Source organism: Globicephala melas, chromosome 1 (assembly GCF_963455315.2).
Source record: "Globicephala melas chromosome 1, mGloMel1.2, whole genome shotgun sequence".
Taxonomy (NCBI): Eukaryota; Metazoa; Chordata; class Mammalia; order Artiodactyla; family Delphinidae; genus Globicephala; species Globicephala melas.
Genome location: NC_083314.1, coordinates 155,151,652 through 155,167,977, shown reverse-complemented (window position 1 = coordinate 155,167,977; position 16,326 = coordinate 155,151,652). Strand labels below are relative to the sequence as shown.

Sequence of the window (16,326 nt, the reverse complement as noted above, 5' to 3'; positions counted from 1 at the left end):
AATTTCAAGTGTGTGATTACACACCATGCAGACCCACACAAATGATACACACTTAAAGACACAATCACATGTGTACACAGACATGCACACACACCCCTAAGATACTCATCCACACAAAAGCACACAGAAGTAGCCACACTGACAGCCACAGGCAGGCAGACAGACACACACACACACACACACACACACACACACACACACACACCCCCTCCCCCGGCCCCCAGCCCCTGCCCAGCTCAGAGGCATGAAGAGCCCCATCCCTTCAGTGGGCAGGAAAGCAGGAAGTGTCTTACTTGGATCTGTGGGGTCCCTTAGCCAGACATGCACACCAGCTCTGAGCAGGCGCTTGTGTGAGCTTGCACACACACACACACACACACACACACTCATACCTACTCTGGCCCCCAATCTCACCCCTCTGGCCCCCATCCCCACAGGCCGAACAAAGGATGTCATCGTGAGGTCGGTGGCGAGGAGATGAGAAGGCTGGCTGGGAGCAGCTGCGGTCGCCATGGCTACTGAGCTGACCCACTTCTCCTCCACCCAGCCTGGCCCACTCAGCCCAGGCAAGAAGGGACAGGCAGCTTTGGGCAGTGGGGGCCTCTCCCATCACACACAGTAAAGGGGCAGCCCTCTGAGTGTGTGGTAGGGATGGGTTGAGCAGATAGACTGGGTCCCGATACAAAGGCAAGAACCAGACATCTCCTGAGGAGAGCAGGGTGCTCAGGTCTCCCCCAGCCTCAGGGCCTCTGGCCTCAGGGGCCCATAGGGGTCACGCACTTGCCCTGGACACGTTCTCAGACATAGTCCTCACAGCAGGGCAGGGGCTTGGGTGGTTGGGCCCAACCTGTGTCCTCCAGACTCCAAGGACTCGGGACACCCAAGGGTGAGGCAGACCCAGAGCTGGGTGAGCCCCGTCTCCTGTTCAGAACAAGGCTCCTGAGGGCAAGGTTCGTCTTCCCCACTTGGACTGAGGGCTGCTGGGCCATGGCCAGGCCTTCCTTCCTCAGACGGGGCTGCCGTGTGTCTTCTCTCAGCCAGGGGGCTCCTGAGGACATGGCCGCAAGTCTTCCCTCAGAACTGGGTTCACAGAGGAACGACTCAGCCTTCAGACAGCTCAGTCTTGTGAGGAGATGGCTCACAAGGCAGAATGAATCCCTCCTGTGGGACGGCCTCCCGTAGCTCCCCGTTTCCTTCAGGAGAAAGTAAAAACCCCTCACAAGGCCCACAAGTGAAGTGACCCAGCTCATCTCGCACTCCTGCCCCTCCTCCGTATCCCAGCCACACTTGCATTTTTTTCATTCCCCAAAAGTGCCACTTTGTCTCCTGCTAGCCTGGAAAGCTCTTCTCCAGTCCGTCCCCACCCTCGTGTCCTGCGGACCTGGTATGTGTCGCACCACCTTTGGGGGCTAATCCCTACTCAGCGCTCAGTCCCAGGCTGGATGGCATGTCCTAGGAGAGTCTTTGCAGACAAGGTTAGTCCCCCTGTCATGCTCCCCCAGACCCTATACCATCCTTGCCTGTTGTGCGTTGAACTGTGCACCGCCCCCCTGCAAAAAAAAAGATACGTTGAAGTCCTAACCCTTGGCACCTCAGGATGTGACCTTATTTGGAATACATTAAAATAACAGACATTTCCACCAATGCGTAGTTGTGAAGAGGGAAAAGTTCTGCTCTCTGCTTGATAACTGTCTTTTTATTGATTAACTGATTCCTCCTCCTGTCATTCTAGTGGATTTACAGAGCTTGAGCTCCAGAGCCTTGTGGGGCATAGATTCCAGGTGGAAGCATCCAGGAAGAGTGCACATGCTTCCTGACCATCTCCATCACCCAGCCCCTCTCATAACTTGTGGCCAGATGTGGCAGCTGTTGCCTGACAGGGGCTGCTAGACTTGGCACTTGAGAATGCCACTAGAGAACACCCTGGGGCTGAAGGCACTCCCGAACAGAAGCAAGATGCCGCCCTCAGTGGAGGCACCAGCCGGTGCTTCTCAGACTTCAATGTGCACACAAATCACCTGGGGATCTTACTGACGTGCAGATTCTCATTCCATGGGTCACAGGAAGGTGGAGGCTGAGTGTCTGCATTTCAAACAAGCTCCCAGGTGATACCCACGCTGCTGGTCGGAGGACCACCCAAAGCACTGAGAGGTAAAGATAAAACACCCTGGCTGTTCTGCAGAAAGAGTGAACACTTCAGGATGGGGAGACCAGGGCAGGCATCACGGAGAAATTCTCTGCAGAGCACCATGAAAGGTGGGTGGGATTTAGAGAGGTACAGGTGGCAGGAAAGAGGTGGAAACTAGCTGGGAAGGTCCAGAGAAAGAATGGTATGTTCAGAGGCTGGTGAACAGAGCAGTGCAGTTGGAGCAGGACGTATGTGCAGCTGTGGAAGAGAGGGCTGGGAACATAGGCTGGGAACAGCCAAAGAAGGGCTCTGAATGTAGGGCTAAGAAGTTTGGCTTTAATCCTGAAGGGAGTGAAATCTGACATGGTTTAGATGTAACATTTTACAGAGATCAATCCAACACAGTGCAGGATCAGAACAAAGCCCGACAGCAGGAAGAGCAGTCAGGAGGCAGGTAAGAAGGGCTGCCCTGCTTCAGACAGTGCCGGTGGAAAGAGGAAAGGGGTGCAAGAGTCGTGGGAGGGCTTGGGGGATTGCCTGGAGTTAGCGATGGGACAAGGTTAGGGGAAGGGCAGAAACCAGAATCCAACATGATTTACAGGAAGGGTGAGCAGGAGCCATCCCCACAGCGTGAGGTCCTGGAGGGAAAAGTTGGCTTGAGGGAAACATGAGTCCCTATTTTAGATATGATGAGATAATTTTGCAACTCCCATATGGAGGTGTTGGACAGGTAAGCAGATTCCCTGGAGTTCAGGAGAGCAGTGTGAGTGGGCAGGATTTGGGTGTGTTCCCAAAAGGGAAAAGTGAGGTGTGGAAAGGAAGGAGAATGCCCGGAGGAGGGTACAGAGTGAGGAAAGGGTGGGAGGTAATACCTACAGTTAGGGCTAGGAGGAAAATGGAATCCACCGGAAGAGGGAGAATCAGCAAGTCAAAGTAGGAGAACTCAGAGAAGATGTCGTGAATACACAGATGGCCAACCTGGAGGCCCTACGCACCCTGACATCGAGACCAAGGAGAGGCCTGCCCAGCCCAGGACGTAGGAGGGCAAAGGAAGCCCAGGCCTGAACAAAAGCACAGCCTGAATGGAAAGCAGAATTTGGACTGGTAGAGAAGGGAGCTGGATTCCCTGGGGAGGGTCTGGGTTGCAGCAGGATCCCAAGGGGCCTGGGGCTCCCAAGCCCTTATTCCAGCTCAGCCCAAGCACAGGAAAGACAGTATCCCCACTCACAAACACACACACCGCACTTTGCACACCCACTGACTACAGAACCCCCAGGGGCAGAGCAGAGAAGCAGGGGAAGAAGTCTTTGGGGCAAAGCCTCATTGCTGGGGAGCACATAATTTATCATGCAATTAGGACTCTTTCAAAGAGTGAACAGAGACACTACTAACAATCACACCAGAACCACAAGTGTAAGTTAGGACTGTCCCAGGCAAACCCTAGCCCTGAGGGATACTGGATCCCCTCCCCCGCCAAATACTCACTTGGTCCCTGTTTCCCCTTCCTAGAAAGGGTGGTAGAACTGACAGATAGGTGAGAGGGACAGGCTAGCTCATCCTCAGAGGGAGGGGCCCCGCTGAGGGTGTTGGTGGATGGGGAAATCTCACCCCCTCCCAGTCCCGCCCCAGCCTGAGCGCCAACGCCCCCGCCGAGGGGGAAGCGGCAGCACCACGGACAGCGGCCGCCCCCCCCCCCACCCCACCCCGCTCTCCCTGCTCCCTGCGGGTCTGGCCTTATTTGGCCAGGGCCGCCGCTAGGCAGGATCAATATTTCATGGGGGAAGGGGCTCCGGTTACCAGACCCCGCGCTGAGCAGGAAGGCGCCGCCCTCGCCCGCCGCCCACCCTGGGGACACTCCCGGGAAGCCAGCATACCCTCGGCCCCAGCCCAGACAGACACTGCCCTCAACGCACTCTGCCTTCCCAGGCACGCCCCTGGCCCCCACACCCTCTCTGGAGCACAAAGCCCCAGGTGCACGCCACACACTTGCACACTGCCACTCGGACACACCACAGAGCCAGCCACGCTCTACAAAGACGACGACACAAACAAAACAACAGGCACACACCACACCCAGCGTGCAAGCCACCAAGACGCACAACACACACACATACACACACCAGATGCCTCACAGACACACATTACACAGAGACGCATTCACCACAGACCCACATGCACATCACACACAAGACACCCTGCCACACATGCCCAAACTCACAACGCACAGAGCCTCCCCACGAAGACCCTCAGACATATCACTCAGAGGTCCTTTCACCACGGACACGCACGTACGTACAAACTCTCTCTCTTACACACGTGCACACACACACACACAATATGCCTCCACAGAGACCCTCAGACGTTCACCATGGATACACAAGCACACGCCCCACACTACCCAGGCCCCCCACCCCTCGTGGAGCCAAGGCCTGCCCTCCCGCTGTGGACATGGGAGTGGGGAGGGGCAGGCAGGACTTTCCTCCTGCCCACCTGGCCCTGGTCTTGGGCCCTGTGGATAAATCCTCTGTGTCCTCTGAGGCCCCCTGGGGCTGCTGCCCCATCTCCAGGGGCAGGTAGTGAGCGACACAAAGAGGTGGGAAAGGGGAGAGCAAGGAGAACAGGACCTCTGAGACCCCAAAGTCTCCTGGCTTTGCCGTCCCTGGGCCCCAAGCCCTGGGGACAGCCTCACCCTCACCCATGGCCCCCATAGCCTCTGCACTCCCTGGGACTCCTGCCCTCTGGGAGGCCCTAAGGCCCATGTTGTGCATGGGTACCTGGAGGACTGTGGAGTCTGCAGCTCCTGCCCCCCCCCCCCCCGCCGCAAAGCCCCCACCCAGGAGTGCCCAAGTCCTGCCTCAGAGGCGAGAGGCATCCTACCCCCATCCAGACACCCCAACTCCAAAAGCTCCCCTCTCAAGCAAGCAGCCCATGTTCTCCTATCTACGGGACAATCACAGCATGAGTCTCTGAAAGCAACCCAAGCCAGGGTACAAGGTGAGGAGAACGGAGTAGGCTGGTACAGCATAAGAGACCCCCAAATTCTCCAGGGAGGCGGAGGGGATCTTAAAGATTATCTAGGTCCACATCCCTGACGTCCCTGTACAACGTCCCAGTTTTGCATTATCCACATAACATTGTGTGTCCCTCAGTGGTTTACGCCAAATCTCCATAGGCCTGTAAGGTCCATCAATTATTTTCTTAAAATTGGCACTTTTAAGTTAAATGCATTTATTTTAAAGAGAAATTTTGTGTTACTACTATAAATGGAAAGCCAATACCAATTTTAATAAATGGAAAATGACAGGAAAATAAGTACAGTGAAAACAAAGCTATATTATTAAAGTTTAGCTACACAGAGCTGCCAGTCACGATCTCTGTGGTTTTCCGGTTTTTTTTTTTTTTTTTTTTTTTTTGGCTACACCGCACAGCTTGCGGGATCTTAGTTCCCCGACCAGGGATCAAACCCAGGCCCTGGCATTGAAAACGCCGAGTCCTAACCACTGGACCACCAGGGAATTCCCCAAGATCTCTATTTAAAAGCAAGGGCAGGGACTTCTCTGGTGGGACAGTGGTTAAGAATCCGCCTGCCAGTGCAGGGGACACAGGTTCGATCCCTCGTCCAGGAAGATCTCACATGCCGCGGAACAACTAAGCCCATACGCCTAGAGCCCATGAGCCACAGCTACTGAGCCCTCGGGCTGCAACTACTGAAGCTCACGTGCCTAGAGCCTGTGCTCCACAACAAGAAGAGCCACTGCAATGAGAAGCCCACGCACCGCAACAGAGAAGCCCCCGCTCGCCGCAACTAGAGAAAGCCCGTGTGCAGCAACAAAGACCCAACACAGCCAAAAATAGAATAAATAAATAGATAAATAAATAAAATTTTTAAATTAAAAAAAAAAGAAGGGCAGCAAGTGTTGGAAAGTTGTTAAAGACACACCAGCATGGCACTGACAACTTCCTTCCTGGGACAAACTTGGACTTGATAGAGTTGAAAGGGAACCAACTTTCTCAGTATGTGAGCCAATGCCATGCAGTGGCATGTGCACGAGCCACTGAAAGTCATCTCAGGTCTCACTGAAGGGACCATGCTCACGCTGGGAAGGAAGTTCTAGGCTTGCCTGCCTCCTGTAGGAGCTTGGATGGCACTGGTGGCAAGCTGGCACCCTGTTGCCACATTCCATTCCCATAATAACAATCCTTAGAAATTGCTCAGTTCTCTATTTACAAATTGTCCTTACATCTACCATCTAATAGGAGTCTCACAGCAGGAACTACCATGCATGGTTCTTCACTGAGAAAAGGAAATGAGCTGAGTCTTAGGAGATGAATATGATTTTGGCAGAGAGAACTGTCCTGACAGCTCACGCCCTCCTCATCCCTCTCTCCCCCACTCCAAAGAGAGGTGAGAAAATCAGGGTCTCATCTCCCTAACTCTCTGCTCAGGCCTCTGAATGACATTTGACAGGCTCTTTGGAGCCTGCCCTGGGTGCTACTGCCCCCGGAAAAGACTCCTCTTGAAGTCACGATGCAGGTCTGTTTTCACCAGGTGCCGTCCAGATGGAAGGCTGGGACCAGGCCCACCTGGCACTGTAAGAATTATAGCAGATGTCTTTTGAAGTATAATACTTGCCCAGATTACAAACAAACAAGAGCCATGTCTGCATGTCTGACTTTGTTTTCCTTCCCTGCAGGCTGCAGTTGATTGGACCAGGGTGGGTACCTGACCCCCTCAGAGCCAATCAGATCCTCTCCTGGGAGTTTGGACTTGGATCTGCCAAGCCCTGGGTTCTATCTCTGAATGTAGTTGGAACTGAGGGATGAAATACAGGAACTATAAGTGGTCCATTATCTGGAGAAGCTGAGAAAACCCAGTGTGTGGAGACAGAAAGGTGAAGGCAGCCAACAAGGTACAGAGAGCAGCTGCTTCAATTTCTCCTGGCCTACAGGTCTCACCTTCCAGAGACTAACGATTTTCCTACTCCTCAGTTCCCCCAAACCCCCTGTGTTCTCGTAATAAACACTTCCTTATTACTGAGGCTGGCTTGAGTGGGTTTCTGTATACAAGCAAAGACCTAACTAAGGACAGGGGAGAAGCTGGGAGCTGGAGGCACAAAGATGAACAATCTCTGTGCCTGCACCAGAAGAGCTCAGTTTCATGGGACACAAGGAGGAAAAGATGTAGACTCTGTGTGGATGTGGCTGAGGTGGCGGGGGGCGCCAACTCTGCCCAGGGAGGGCCGGGAGGGCTCCTCAGAGGCTTCCCAGCAAAGGTGGCAGCCGAGCTGGTTTTGAAGAATGAAGGACGTTCTCCAGGGAGACTAAGCAGGGGTGCGGAGGCATTATAGGCAGAGGGAACCACGAGGGCAGAGGCACAGAGGCACAAAACAACAGCCTGATGTGTTAGAAGAACAGGAGTTCAAAGTGTGGGGAGGGGGTAAGCAGGGGAGATGAGGCTGGAGGGGCTCTCGGGTGCAGATCATAACGTGCTTTGAATCCCATGCTAAGAAGCTGAGGCCCTTCTTGCCCTCAACGGGGAGCTATTGAAGTATTTTAAGTAGCAGGGTCAGTTCTGTGTTTTAGAACTCTGGGGCTATACAGAGAAAGGACTGGAAAAGGCAGGCCTGGAGGCAGGGAGGCTAGTTAGGATGCTGCAGCAATGATTCACCTATTCCTTTCATCCACAGAACAATTCGTTGTTTACCTACTACGTGCTGGGGCCAGGCAAAACTGGATTCCTGACCCCACAGAGTCCACAGTCCAGCAAGAAAGAGAGATGAGGAAAGGCCAGTCAAGTGTGACGAGTGTCGTAAAGAACACAAGGTCCTATGGAAGGGGCTGATGTTTAGTTTCCAGTTTAGGCTTCTCTGCAGAAATGATGTTCAAGCTGGTATCTATCTGAAGGAGATAGATAAGCAGGGGAAGGGCATTCCAGGATAAGGGAACAACATGTATGAAAGTCCTGCAGCTCAGGGAGAGGGCAATTGGTACAGATGATCCAAAAAGGTAGGCAAGGACCAGATCCCACAGGGCCTCGCAGGCTACGTCAGTCTGGCTTTTATTCCAAGAAATCTTGGAAGGGTCTTAAGCAAGGAAATGACACAATCAAACGTTTATCTTTAGAAGATCACTCTGACTACAGTATGAAACCTGAAATGAAGCCGGGCAAAAACAGAAATGTAAGGAGACCAGTTAGGAGGCTGTCACAGTGGTCCAGGTGAGAGCTGATGCTGGTCTGGAGTGGGGCAGTGGGCAAGGAGAGAGATGACGGACTGGGGAGAGAGATTCAGGAGAGCCAACAGGACTTGCTGAGGACTGGCTGTGGAATGTGGGGGTGAAGGAGAGGGAGGTGTCCAGGAGGACTTCCAGCTTTCCAGCTTGAGCAAGTGGGTGGATGGTGGTGGCAGAGATGAGCTAGGGACACGAGGCAGAGCAGGTGCCAGCAGACAGAGCTGGGACCTGAGTTTGGACCTGAGACTGATCATGAGACATCTAAATGTGGTCCAAGAAGTAGTTAGATTTGCAGGTCTTGAGCCCGGAAGAGGGCATTAAAGTCAGGTAAGTGAGATTACCTGGGAGTGGGGGAAGAGTAGGCAATACAGGGCAGCTCTGAGGAATCACGGCTGCAGCAGGGCCTGGGCACAGAGTGACCGGAAGCTCTGAGCTGGGAATAGCAGAACCGTGAAACCCAAAGGCTTCCTCTCTCAGCCCTGGAAAGCATCTGGCTTTGGCTCCACCCCTCCTGGCCGAGTATCACTCCTGAGCACAGGAACTTCCGGGATGAGACAGCCCTCCCTTCCCCACACACCTCTTTCCTCCTTGGCAAACTCCAAGTTATCCTTCAGACCCACCCAGCTTAGGAGGTGCCTCATCCTAGTGAAGTCCAGGTATGTCCAGGACTGGACATGCCTCGTCCAGGCACGTGCTCTCCCATCTGACAACCTGGGTTTTATGCACTTGATGGCTGTGTGACTTTGGCCGAGAACCTGAATCTCACTTTCTTCATCTATACGATAATATAGATGAATAATAGGAAATAATAATCGTACCTACCTCATAAGGCTGTTTGAAGAGGAATATGTCAAGTGCTTAGCAGAGAACCTAGCACACAGTAAGCACTAAATAAATGTTACTATTATTAACATCCCACCCACCTTGGGACAGTTAGTCATGCCCTCCGTCTTACCCCTCCTCCATCTGGGGACTATGTGCAGGTCTGTGTCGCTCCCTGCCTCTTCCTATTCCAACCCAATTTGTGGGGCCATATAATATGCAGGGCCCAGGGCTAAATGAAAAAGCAGTATCCCTTGTTCAAAATTATTAAGAATTTCAAGATGGTGACAGTCAAACATTAAGCGTGGGGTCCTTCTAAGCACAGGTTGCCCTGTGCAACCACAGACTGGTGAATCTCACCCTGCCTCCACCCCCAGTCAGCCCTAGGCCTGGGCCTGGCCCAAAGGTGGTGTCAACCCCCCGGCAAGAGAGTTAAAATACCAACTGACATTGCAATAGGGTTTTGTGATTTCTATCTGGAATTTCATTTTATCCTTCCCATGGACAGATAACATCAACCCCCTTTTATAGTTGAGGATACTGAAGTTCAGAGACAGGTGTGCCTTGCCAGAGGTTACCCACCTCAGAACCGCAGAGCTGGGATGTGAATATAGGCCTGGCTGGTGCCAAAGCCCTGCCTCTTGTCCTCTGGCTCCCCAGAGAGGTTGGGAGAACCTGGGCCCAAGAGATAAATTTCATCAACAAGACCCAGAGAGAGGGAGCTGGAGGGACTGGGACTGGCCTCCTCCCTCCTGGGGTGAGTCACATAAACAACCTGCTCCCTGGGCACAGGGAAGGGGGGACGAGAGGGCAAAAGGTCACTCCTGAGAAGGATCTGCTTGAGGGCCACAGACCCCAGCCCACACTCTCTGGAAATCAGCCCCTGCTGCTTCTGCTTCGAATCCTTCAGAGGCTGCCATCGGCTTCAGGATAATTCCCAAGTTGAAAGTATCCTGCTAGATAGACCAGGAGATCTGGCCTGGCTGTGCTGACTCCTGCCCCCTCTCTTCCCTCTCTCCCCGACTCCTGCCCTCGCCACCATACCAGTCCTGTTCCCGCCATCACCAAGGCCTTAGCACACCCAGTTCCCTCCTTCTCTGCCTCCTCAACGCCTTGTCACGCTACCGTCGCTGCATCTCTCCTTTCAACACATGTCACATGCTCTGGGCCGTCTCCCAGCTAGAATGCCCGCTCCATGGAGGCAGGAGCTGCCTGACACACAGTGCTTAGCACATCAGGCGTCTGAGCACATCATCCTGCAACAGAGGCAGGAGGGCCTTGCACTCTTTCTCCCCTTCTCTCCACTCCTCCTCAACCCTCCTTTTCTTGTCCAGGCATCTTGAACTCAAGGTGTGAGGAGCCCAAACTTGCAAAGGGAAGAGAATCATCACGCAGCCTGCACCCTCCACCTGCCAGTCCTGGGCTGGGTGCTGTACATCCAGTTATGACATTTAATCTGCCAAGCACCTTCCAGATGGGGGTGGGGCAGTATGGGTGTAAATTACTCCTATTTTTCCAGAGGTGTCTGAGACCTGAAGTATAACAGAGTGTGGAGGTGGAGGATGCGGAACTTGAACCCAGGTCTCTCTGGTGCCCAAGAACCTGGAGCCCTCTCTGCCGCTGTGACTCACTGTTCCCAGGCAGCTCACCTCCAACCAGAGAACAACTGTTTCTAACCCGTGGCCTCCGTTCACACACAGCCCAGGCAGCACAGCTCCTTTGTTGGGTCAGCAAAACACCAGTGCAGGAAACAGCTCCACCGTCAGTAAGAGGCCAATGTAGAAGTCATTCCTCCCCAGGGTCAACAAAATGCCAGTGGGGGAGAAACAGTTCCCAGGTCAGACAAATACGAGTGGCGGAGACACCCCCATGGTCAGCAAAATGCCATTACAGGAGGCATATCCTGCAACCCCAAGTCAGCAGAAGGCCAGTGTGACAAACACTTCCCTACAGCCCCCTCTACGTGTCATGGGCGTGCACAGAGTCCTCCAAGGTGATGCCCCCGGGGTGGGGTAGGGGAGGCAATGGGGCTGGGCTGCCGCCCTGGGGAGAAGGCGGCAGCCTGGGAGTGGGGCAGACCTGGGTGAGAGTTCTCACATGGCACTAATGAAATCAACCACCAGCCTGCCCCCTCCTCCCCAGGGACCCTCCAGGCTCCAGCTGATGCAATGCCCAGGCTGGATAATTGTTTTCTTCCCTCCTTAAAGGGCCAGCTGCTGCTGCAGCTGCAGACATCACCCAGACCCCTGACAGACCCCACAGAGCTTATCACCTGGTTAGGAACAGGGTGAGCCCAGAAAGTAGCAGCTCAGCCCTGGGCTCAGCAGAGTAAAACCCAATTATGTGCAGAGACCAGATGTGTCTGTGAGCAAGGAGGGAGGGAGAGAGAAGAGTTCAGGCCTGGCCCGCTGAGACCGCATGCCCCGAGGGATGGGACCTTGGTCCCTGCTGGATGCTCAGCCCCTGGCTCCTGCCTGCCCATCCGTCAGGTCCTTGGCACAGGGGGTGCTCAGGAGTTCAGCAGTTACCTACTGAGGTCTCCTGAGTGCCAGCCTCTGTGCTAAGCAGCTCAAATCCACCATTTCATTTACTCCTCTCAGCTGACCTAGAAGGTGGGTCTGTTTCACGAAGGAGGCTCAGAAAGGGGAAGCGATTTCCTCAATAGTGCATCGCCAGAAAGTGGCAGAGCCTGGGTTTGAAGCCAAGTTTGCCTGACTCTGCACTTCATACCTGCAGAAGGTTGGGTAGGTATCGAACCCCATGGCTGGAGGTCCCTAAGCCAAGCAGCTGGCACAGAGGGCGGAGAAGGGGTCTGTGGGCCCTAAACAAGCTCTGAAGGGCACGAAGCTTGGATTGAGCACAGGTTTCACAGACCCCTTCCCCCACCCCCTCACCTCCACCAGAGAATGCCCCATTAGTCTGCCCACATGCCCCTAGGGACAGTTGGCAGCTGTCTGATTACAGACTAATTGGTGGCTGGCAGAAACTGTGGGGCTGGCTAGTTAACCCCTTGGTGACCAGGCCTAGCCCAAAAAGGCCCTCTCCTCACCACTTCAGGCCCCAAACTCAAGGAGCCCAGACAGAAGAAGTCATCACAGGCAGAAGACAGGACCAAAGAGGCAGCAGCCTTCTTCTCTACATCCAGACAACACCCCTGGGGCTGGGGCTAGACACTGATATATTCACCCAGCTCCCCACCCACGAAGGGCCACATCCAAACAGCCCCCAGGTGGCAGTGCAGCCAGTGCCTCTGTTCTCTGGCCTTGGTATGGCATTGCCCACCCCATCCAGGACCACAAGAGCTATGGGCCTTCCCTGGCCTTCCAGGGTACTGGGAAGAAACCCACTCCTCAGGGATGGGTTATCCAGAAAAGGTGATGTGGACATGGGTCCAGGCAGCCTGGGGGCCAGCAGGTGAAAACACCCTCCCCTTGCATGAGAGGGTGCCCAAGTTGCCCCCCAAGGGTCTTGCCAAACCTCCCTGAACCCTGGATTTCCCACCGTTGATTGACCAACTACCTTTCCCAGCTTCCCAGAAGCCCCCTCTCCCCACCCTAGGGCTGGAATGGGCATCACCCCTTTTCTTTCATAGGGTGGGGGGTAGGGGTCCTCTGGGCACCACAATGGTGCCTCACTGGGAGGAAAGAGTGGCCAGCTTCTCAACCAGGGCACAGGCAGGAGAGAGAAAGGGAGGCTGCCTTCCAGCTCCCTTTCCAGGAGAGATTCTAAGCACTTTCCAAAAATGCCATGGGAGACAATGCTGTTGAAGATCAGGGCCCCAGGTGCTCCGAGCATCAGCAAAGAACTCAAGACTCTGGGGCCTTCTACTCCATTTTCCGGGCTTCCCCAAACACCTCATGTTCCCTTCTCATACCTTAGCCCCCCAGAGTCATCACACACACTGTGCTCCGCCCCCGGGCCCCCGCAACCGCCGCCCCAGACCCTGCACACTTAAGATCCCTACGTGGCGCCTCACGACCAGAGACCCCTCCCCCGCCCCGTGGTCCCCCAGACCTCCGCAACCCCCTCCCCACGTCCACTCCCAGGCGACCAAGGCCTACTGACTTACCCGAAGGTGGGGCCGGGGTCCAGACACGGAGGGGTCTCCGCTGGCCGAGGCGACTCCGCAAGGCGGGGCAGGTGCTCTGGGACCCCGCCCCGCGGACCCGGCGGAAGGCGCGGCCCGGTCCCAGGCGCGCTGCGGCCTCCGAGGGGCAGGGGCGCGGGGCGGGGAGGGGCGGCGAGAGAGGCTCACGGGGGCATCGCCCGCAACCGGGCCGGGCAGCTCTGCTCCGCCCGCCTGCGCTGCCTGCTCCGCAGCCGCCACGGTTCTCAGCCACCGCCGGGTGCAAAGCCCAAGCCCCGGCTGGCGGGAGGCGAAGAAGGAGGCGGGGTCTGATGGGGGCGGGGTCTCGGTCGGGGGAGGGGCCATTGGAAGGGGCGGGGTCGGTGGGGCAGGGCCTGTGGTGGTGGGCGGGGCCTAAGGGAATCTGGAGAGTCTGGGTTTGCCTGGTTGGGGGCGACCTGTGGTAATAAGGCCTCGAAGGGGCGGGGTGGAGAGGATGCCCGAAGCCTCTCCAGGTCTCCAGAACGCTCCTGCTCATGCTTGCCCCCCTCTCCACCTCTACATCTATCTGTTCTTTCTCATCTTCCTTCGCTCTGGGGGACCTCCCAGGACCTCACTGGCACCGCGGTACCCCTGTCACACCCTGGACCAGATCCAGGAATGTCAGATGGTGAGAGAAGGGGGAAATGACATACAAACATCAAATCCATTTACAGATGGAAAACCTGAAGCCCAGAGAGGAGAAAAGACTTGCCCAAGTGACTGCTATGAAGAAAAAGACTTTACGGTGTTCCTTTCAGACAGAGGGTACGGGAGTAGAGAGTGTCTTGCCCTAAGACCCATGTTAACCTCCCTCCCCTCACCGCCCCTCTTCTCCTAGAACAGTGGTTTCCAACTTGGGGTGATTCACCGCCCCCCACCCGGGCCCAACATTTGAGAGTGTCTGGAGACATCTTAGGTTTTCACAACTGGGGGTTGCTACTGGCATCTAGTGAGAAGAGATGAAGGGTGCTGCTAGACATCCCTCAATGCACAGGACACCCCAAAATGTTGCTAATGCCAAGGCTGAGAAGCCCTGCTCTAGGACCTAGCATGTGCCTAAATGGAGCTTCCAAGTGGGTTCCCTGAGCACTGGGACTTGAGGAGGATGCTGTATAAAGTCTCTCCTAGAGTTATGCCTGCCCCCATCTTTCTGTACTTAACCTTGCTCAGCTGGTCAATTCCACTTTGGGGCTCCAGTGTTCTTAATTCACTCATTTACAGAGGGGACAATACTATTACTGTTTGCCTTCCTAATTGTTTGCTGAAGGCAAGCAAAACAAGTAGTCTCCCTGCTGAGGGCATAGATTAAAATGTGAATGGGGAGTGGAAAGGTGTGGGGGAAAAGGAAAATAATTGAGATTATTTAATAAAAGCGACCCTCCTGGGGATAACTAGCTGTACCTTCTACATACCCCTCACCCTATCTCACCCTATCTCATCCCTTCTCACCTGGTCTGTGAGAAGGGTAAACTGTGACCCAACAATGTGGTGAGCCTGAAGCTGGGTCCCAACAGCTGGCCAGTGGTGGAGCTGGGACTCACAATTTTATTCACTTATTAACTAAACTTCTGTTATCATCAAAACTACATCAGGCCTACAACTAAGGCCTGTGATATAGAACAACGGTTGCTCTGGAGCAGCAAGGAGGATTAGATTTGGGGAAGGGGGACAAGATGGAGGGCAGGGAAGTAGCTGGAACAATGGTGGAGGTGAAGGATGAGGAGAGCAGAGCCTGTGAAGATTTGGAAGAGAAGGGAGGAATCAAGATTGCTCTGTGCTCCTCCCATGCACCCCATCACAGAGACATGTAAACCAGTGGCTGCCTTGGGAATCAGGTTCCGCTTGCACATCTGATGAAAACTTGGACTTTCCCTCTGGAGAAATGTGCAGACGACACTTCACATATAATTTCAGGGGTTCCAAAGCTCCAAAACAGCTTCCAGAAGGATTGGTCAGGGGGTTAGGGGTAGGGGTAGAGGTTGATTCATATATACGTGTATATATATATATATTTTTTTTCTTTCTTTTTTTTGGCTGCATCTCATGGCTTGTGGGATCTTACTTCCCCAAACAGTGTTTGAACCCAGGCCTGGCAGTGAAGGTGCTGAGTCCTAACCACTGGACAACCAGGGAATTCCTGCGCCTTACCTGATATTAAAACGTATTATAAAGCCAATGTATTTAAAGCAGTATGGTATTGAGGCAGACCTAGAGGAATCAGTGAAACAAAATGGAGTACAGAAATGGACAACCAGGCAAGGGAATTCCGTGTAGGATAAAGATAGCACTTCAGGTAAATGAGGGGAAATATAGGACTTACAACAAATGGGTGGAATATCGAGCAAGTTATTTGGTAAAATAAGAGAAAGCTGTGGCCTTACCCTACATGGGAATAAATTCCAGGTGGAGCTCATATTTAAATTATAACACCATAATGTACGAGAAGAAAACATTGAGTAATGTTTTCACAATCTGGGGGATGGAAAAGACTTTCTAAGCCTGATGAAACCTGGATGCCAAAGGGAAATCATAAATTTGACTATAAAAACTATAAAACTATAAAAACTTCTACAGAGAAGTGATCATACTCAAGTTTGAAAGACTTGAATGACAAACTGGAAGGGATACATCGCAGTTGCCCTCTACTTTTGCTTTTTCTGGCCCGCCAGCCCCTCCCCCAAGCCGCGAAGGGCATGAGCGGAAGGGACGGCCGTGGCTGTGACAGTCAAGGCCGAGTACATCGCAGAGGCTCCTCCCACGACACCCTGGCCAGCGCCCACCTGTTCAGGGGCCGGGAAGCCCCGGAAATCCCAGCCGGGCCATCTGGGTCCACAGCAGGTGCTTTAGCAAAACGGAGCCAGAGTCCGCGCCGAGGCTGCTCACCACTTCGCTCCTGTGGCCATACTGGGAACTGCAATCCTCGGTTCAATTCATGCAGCTTCCCAGAGTTAAGGCGGGAATATTTTTCTTAATATAAATAAGGGTTAAATTTTTGAGGAAGCTAACAATGTTCTAGGCATTGTGCGAAACACATAAA

At 53.9% G+C, this 16,326-nt stretch overlaps 1 protein-coding gene across 9 annotated transcripts in view; it reads right to left on the bottom strand.

Annotated features, from left to right (window-relative positions):
- RIMS3 (regulating synaptic membrane exocytosis 3) overlaps positions 1 to 13,388 on the bottom strand; it is a 35,363-nt gene extending 21,975 nt beyond the window's left edge. For 6 of the 9 annotated variants that reach the window (XM_070045483.1, XM_070045481.1, XM_070045482.1 and 3 more), the window contains exon 1: positions 13,251 to 13,386. The gene's annotated coding sequence lies outside the window, so the exon portion shown is untranslated. Of the gene's footprint in view, positions 1 to 9,763; positions 9,857 to 13,250 lie in introns of those variants that run through there. The other 3 variants (XM_030867810.2, XM_060307193.1, XM_030867805.2) reach the window with 3 other exon arrangements.
- Positions 13,389 to 16,326: the final 2,938 nt, after the last annotated feature.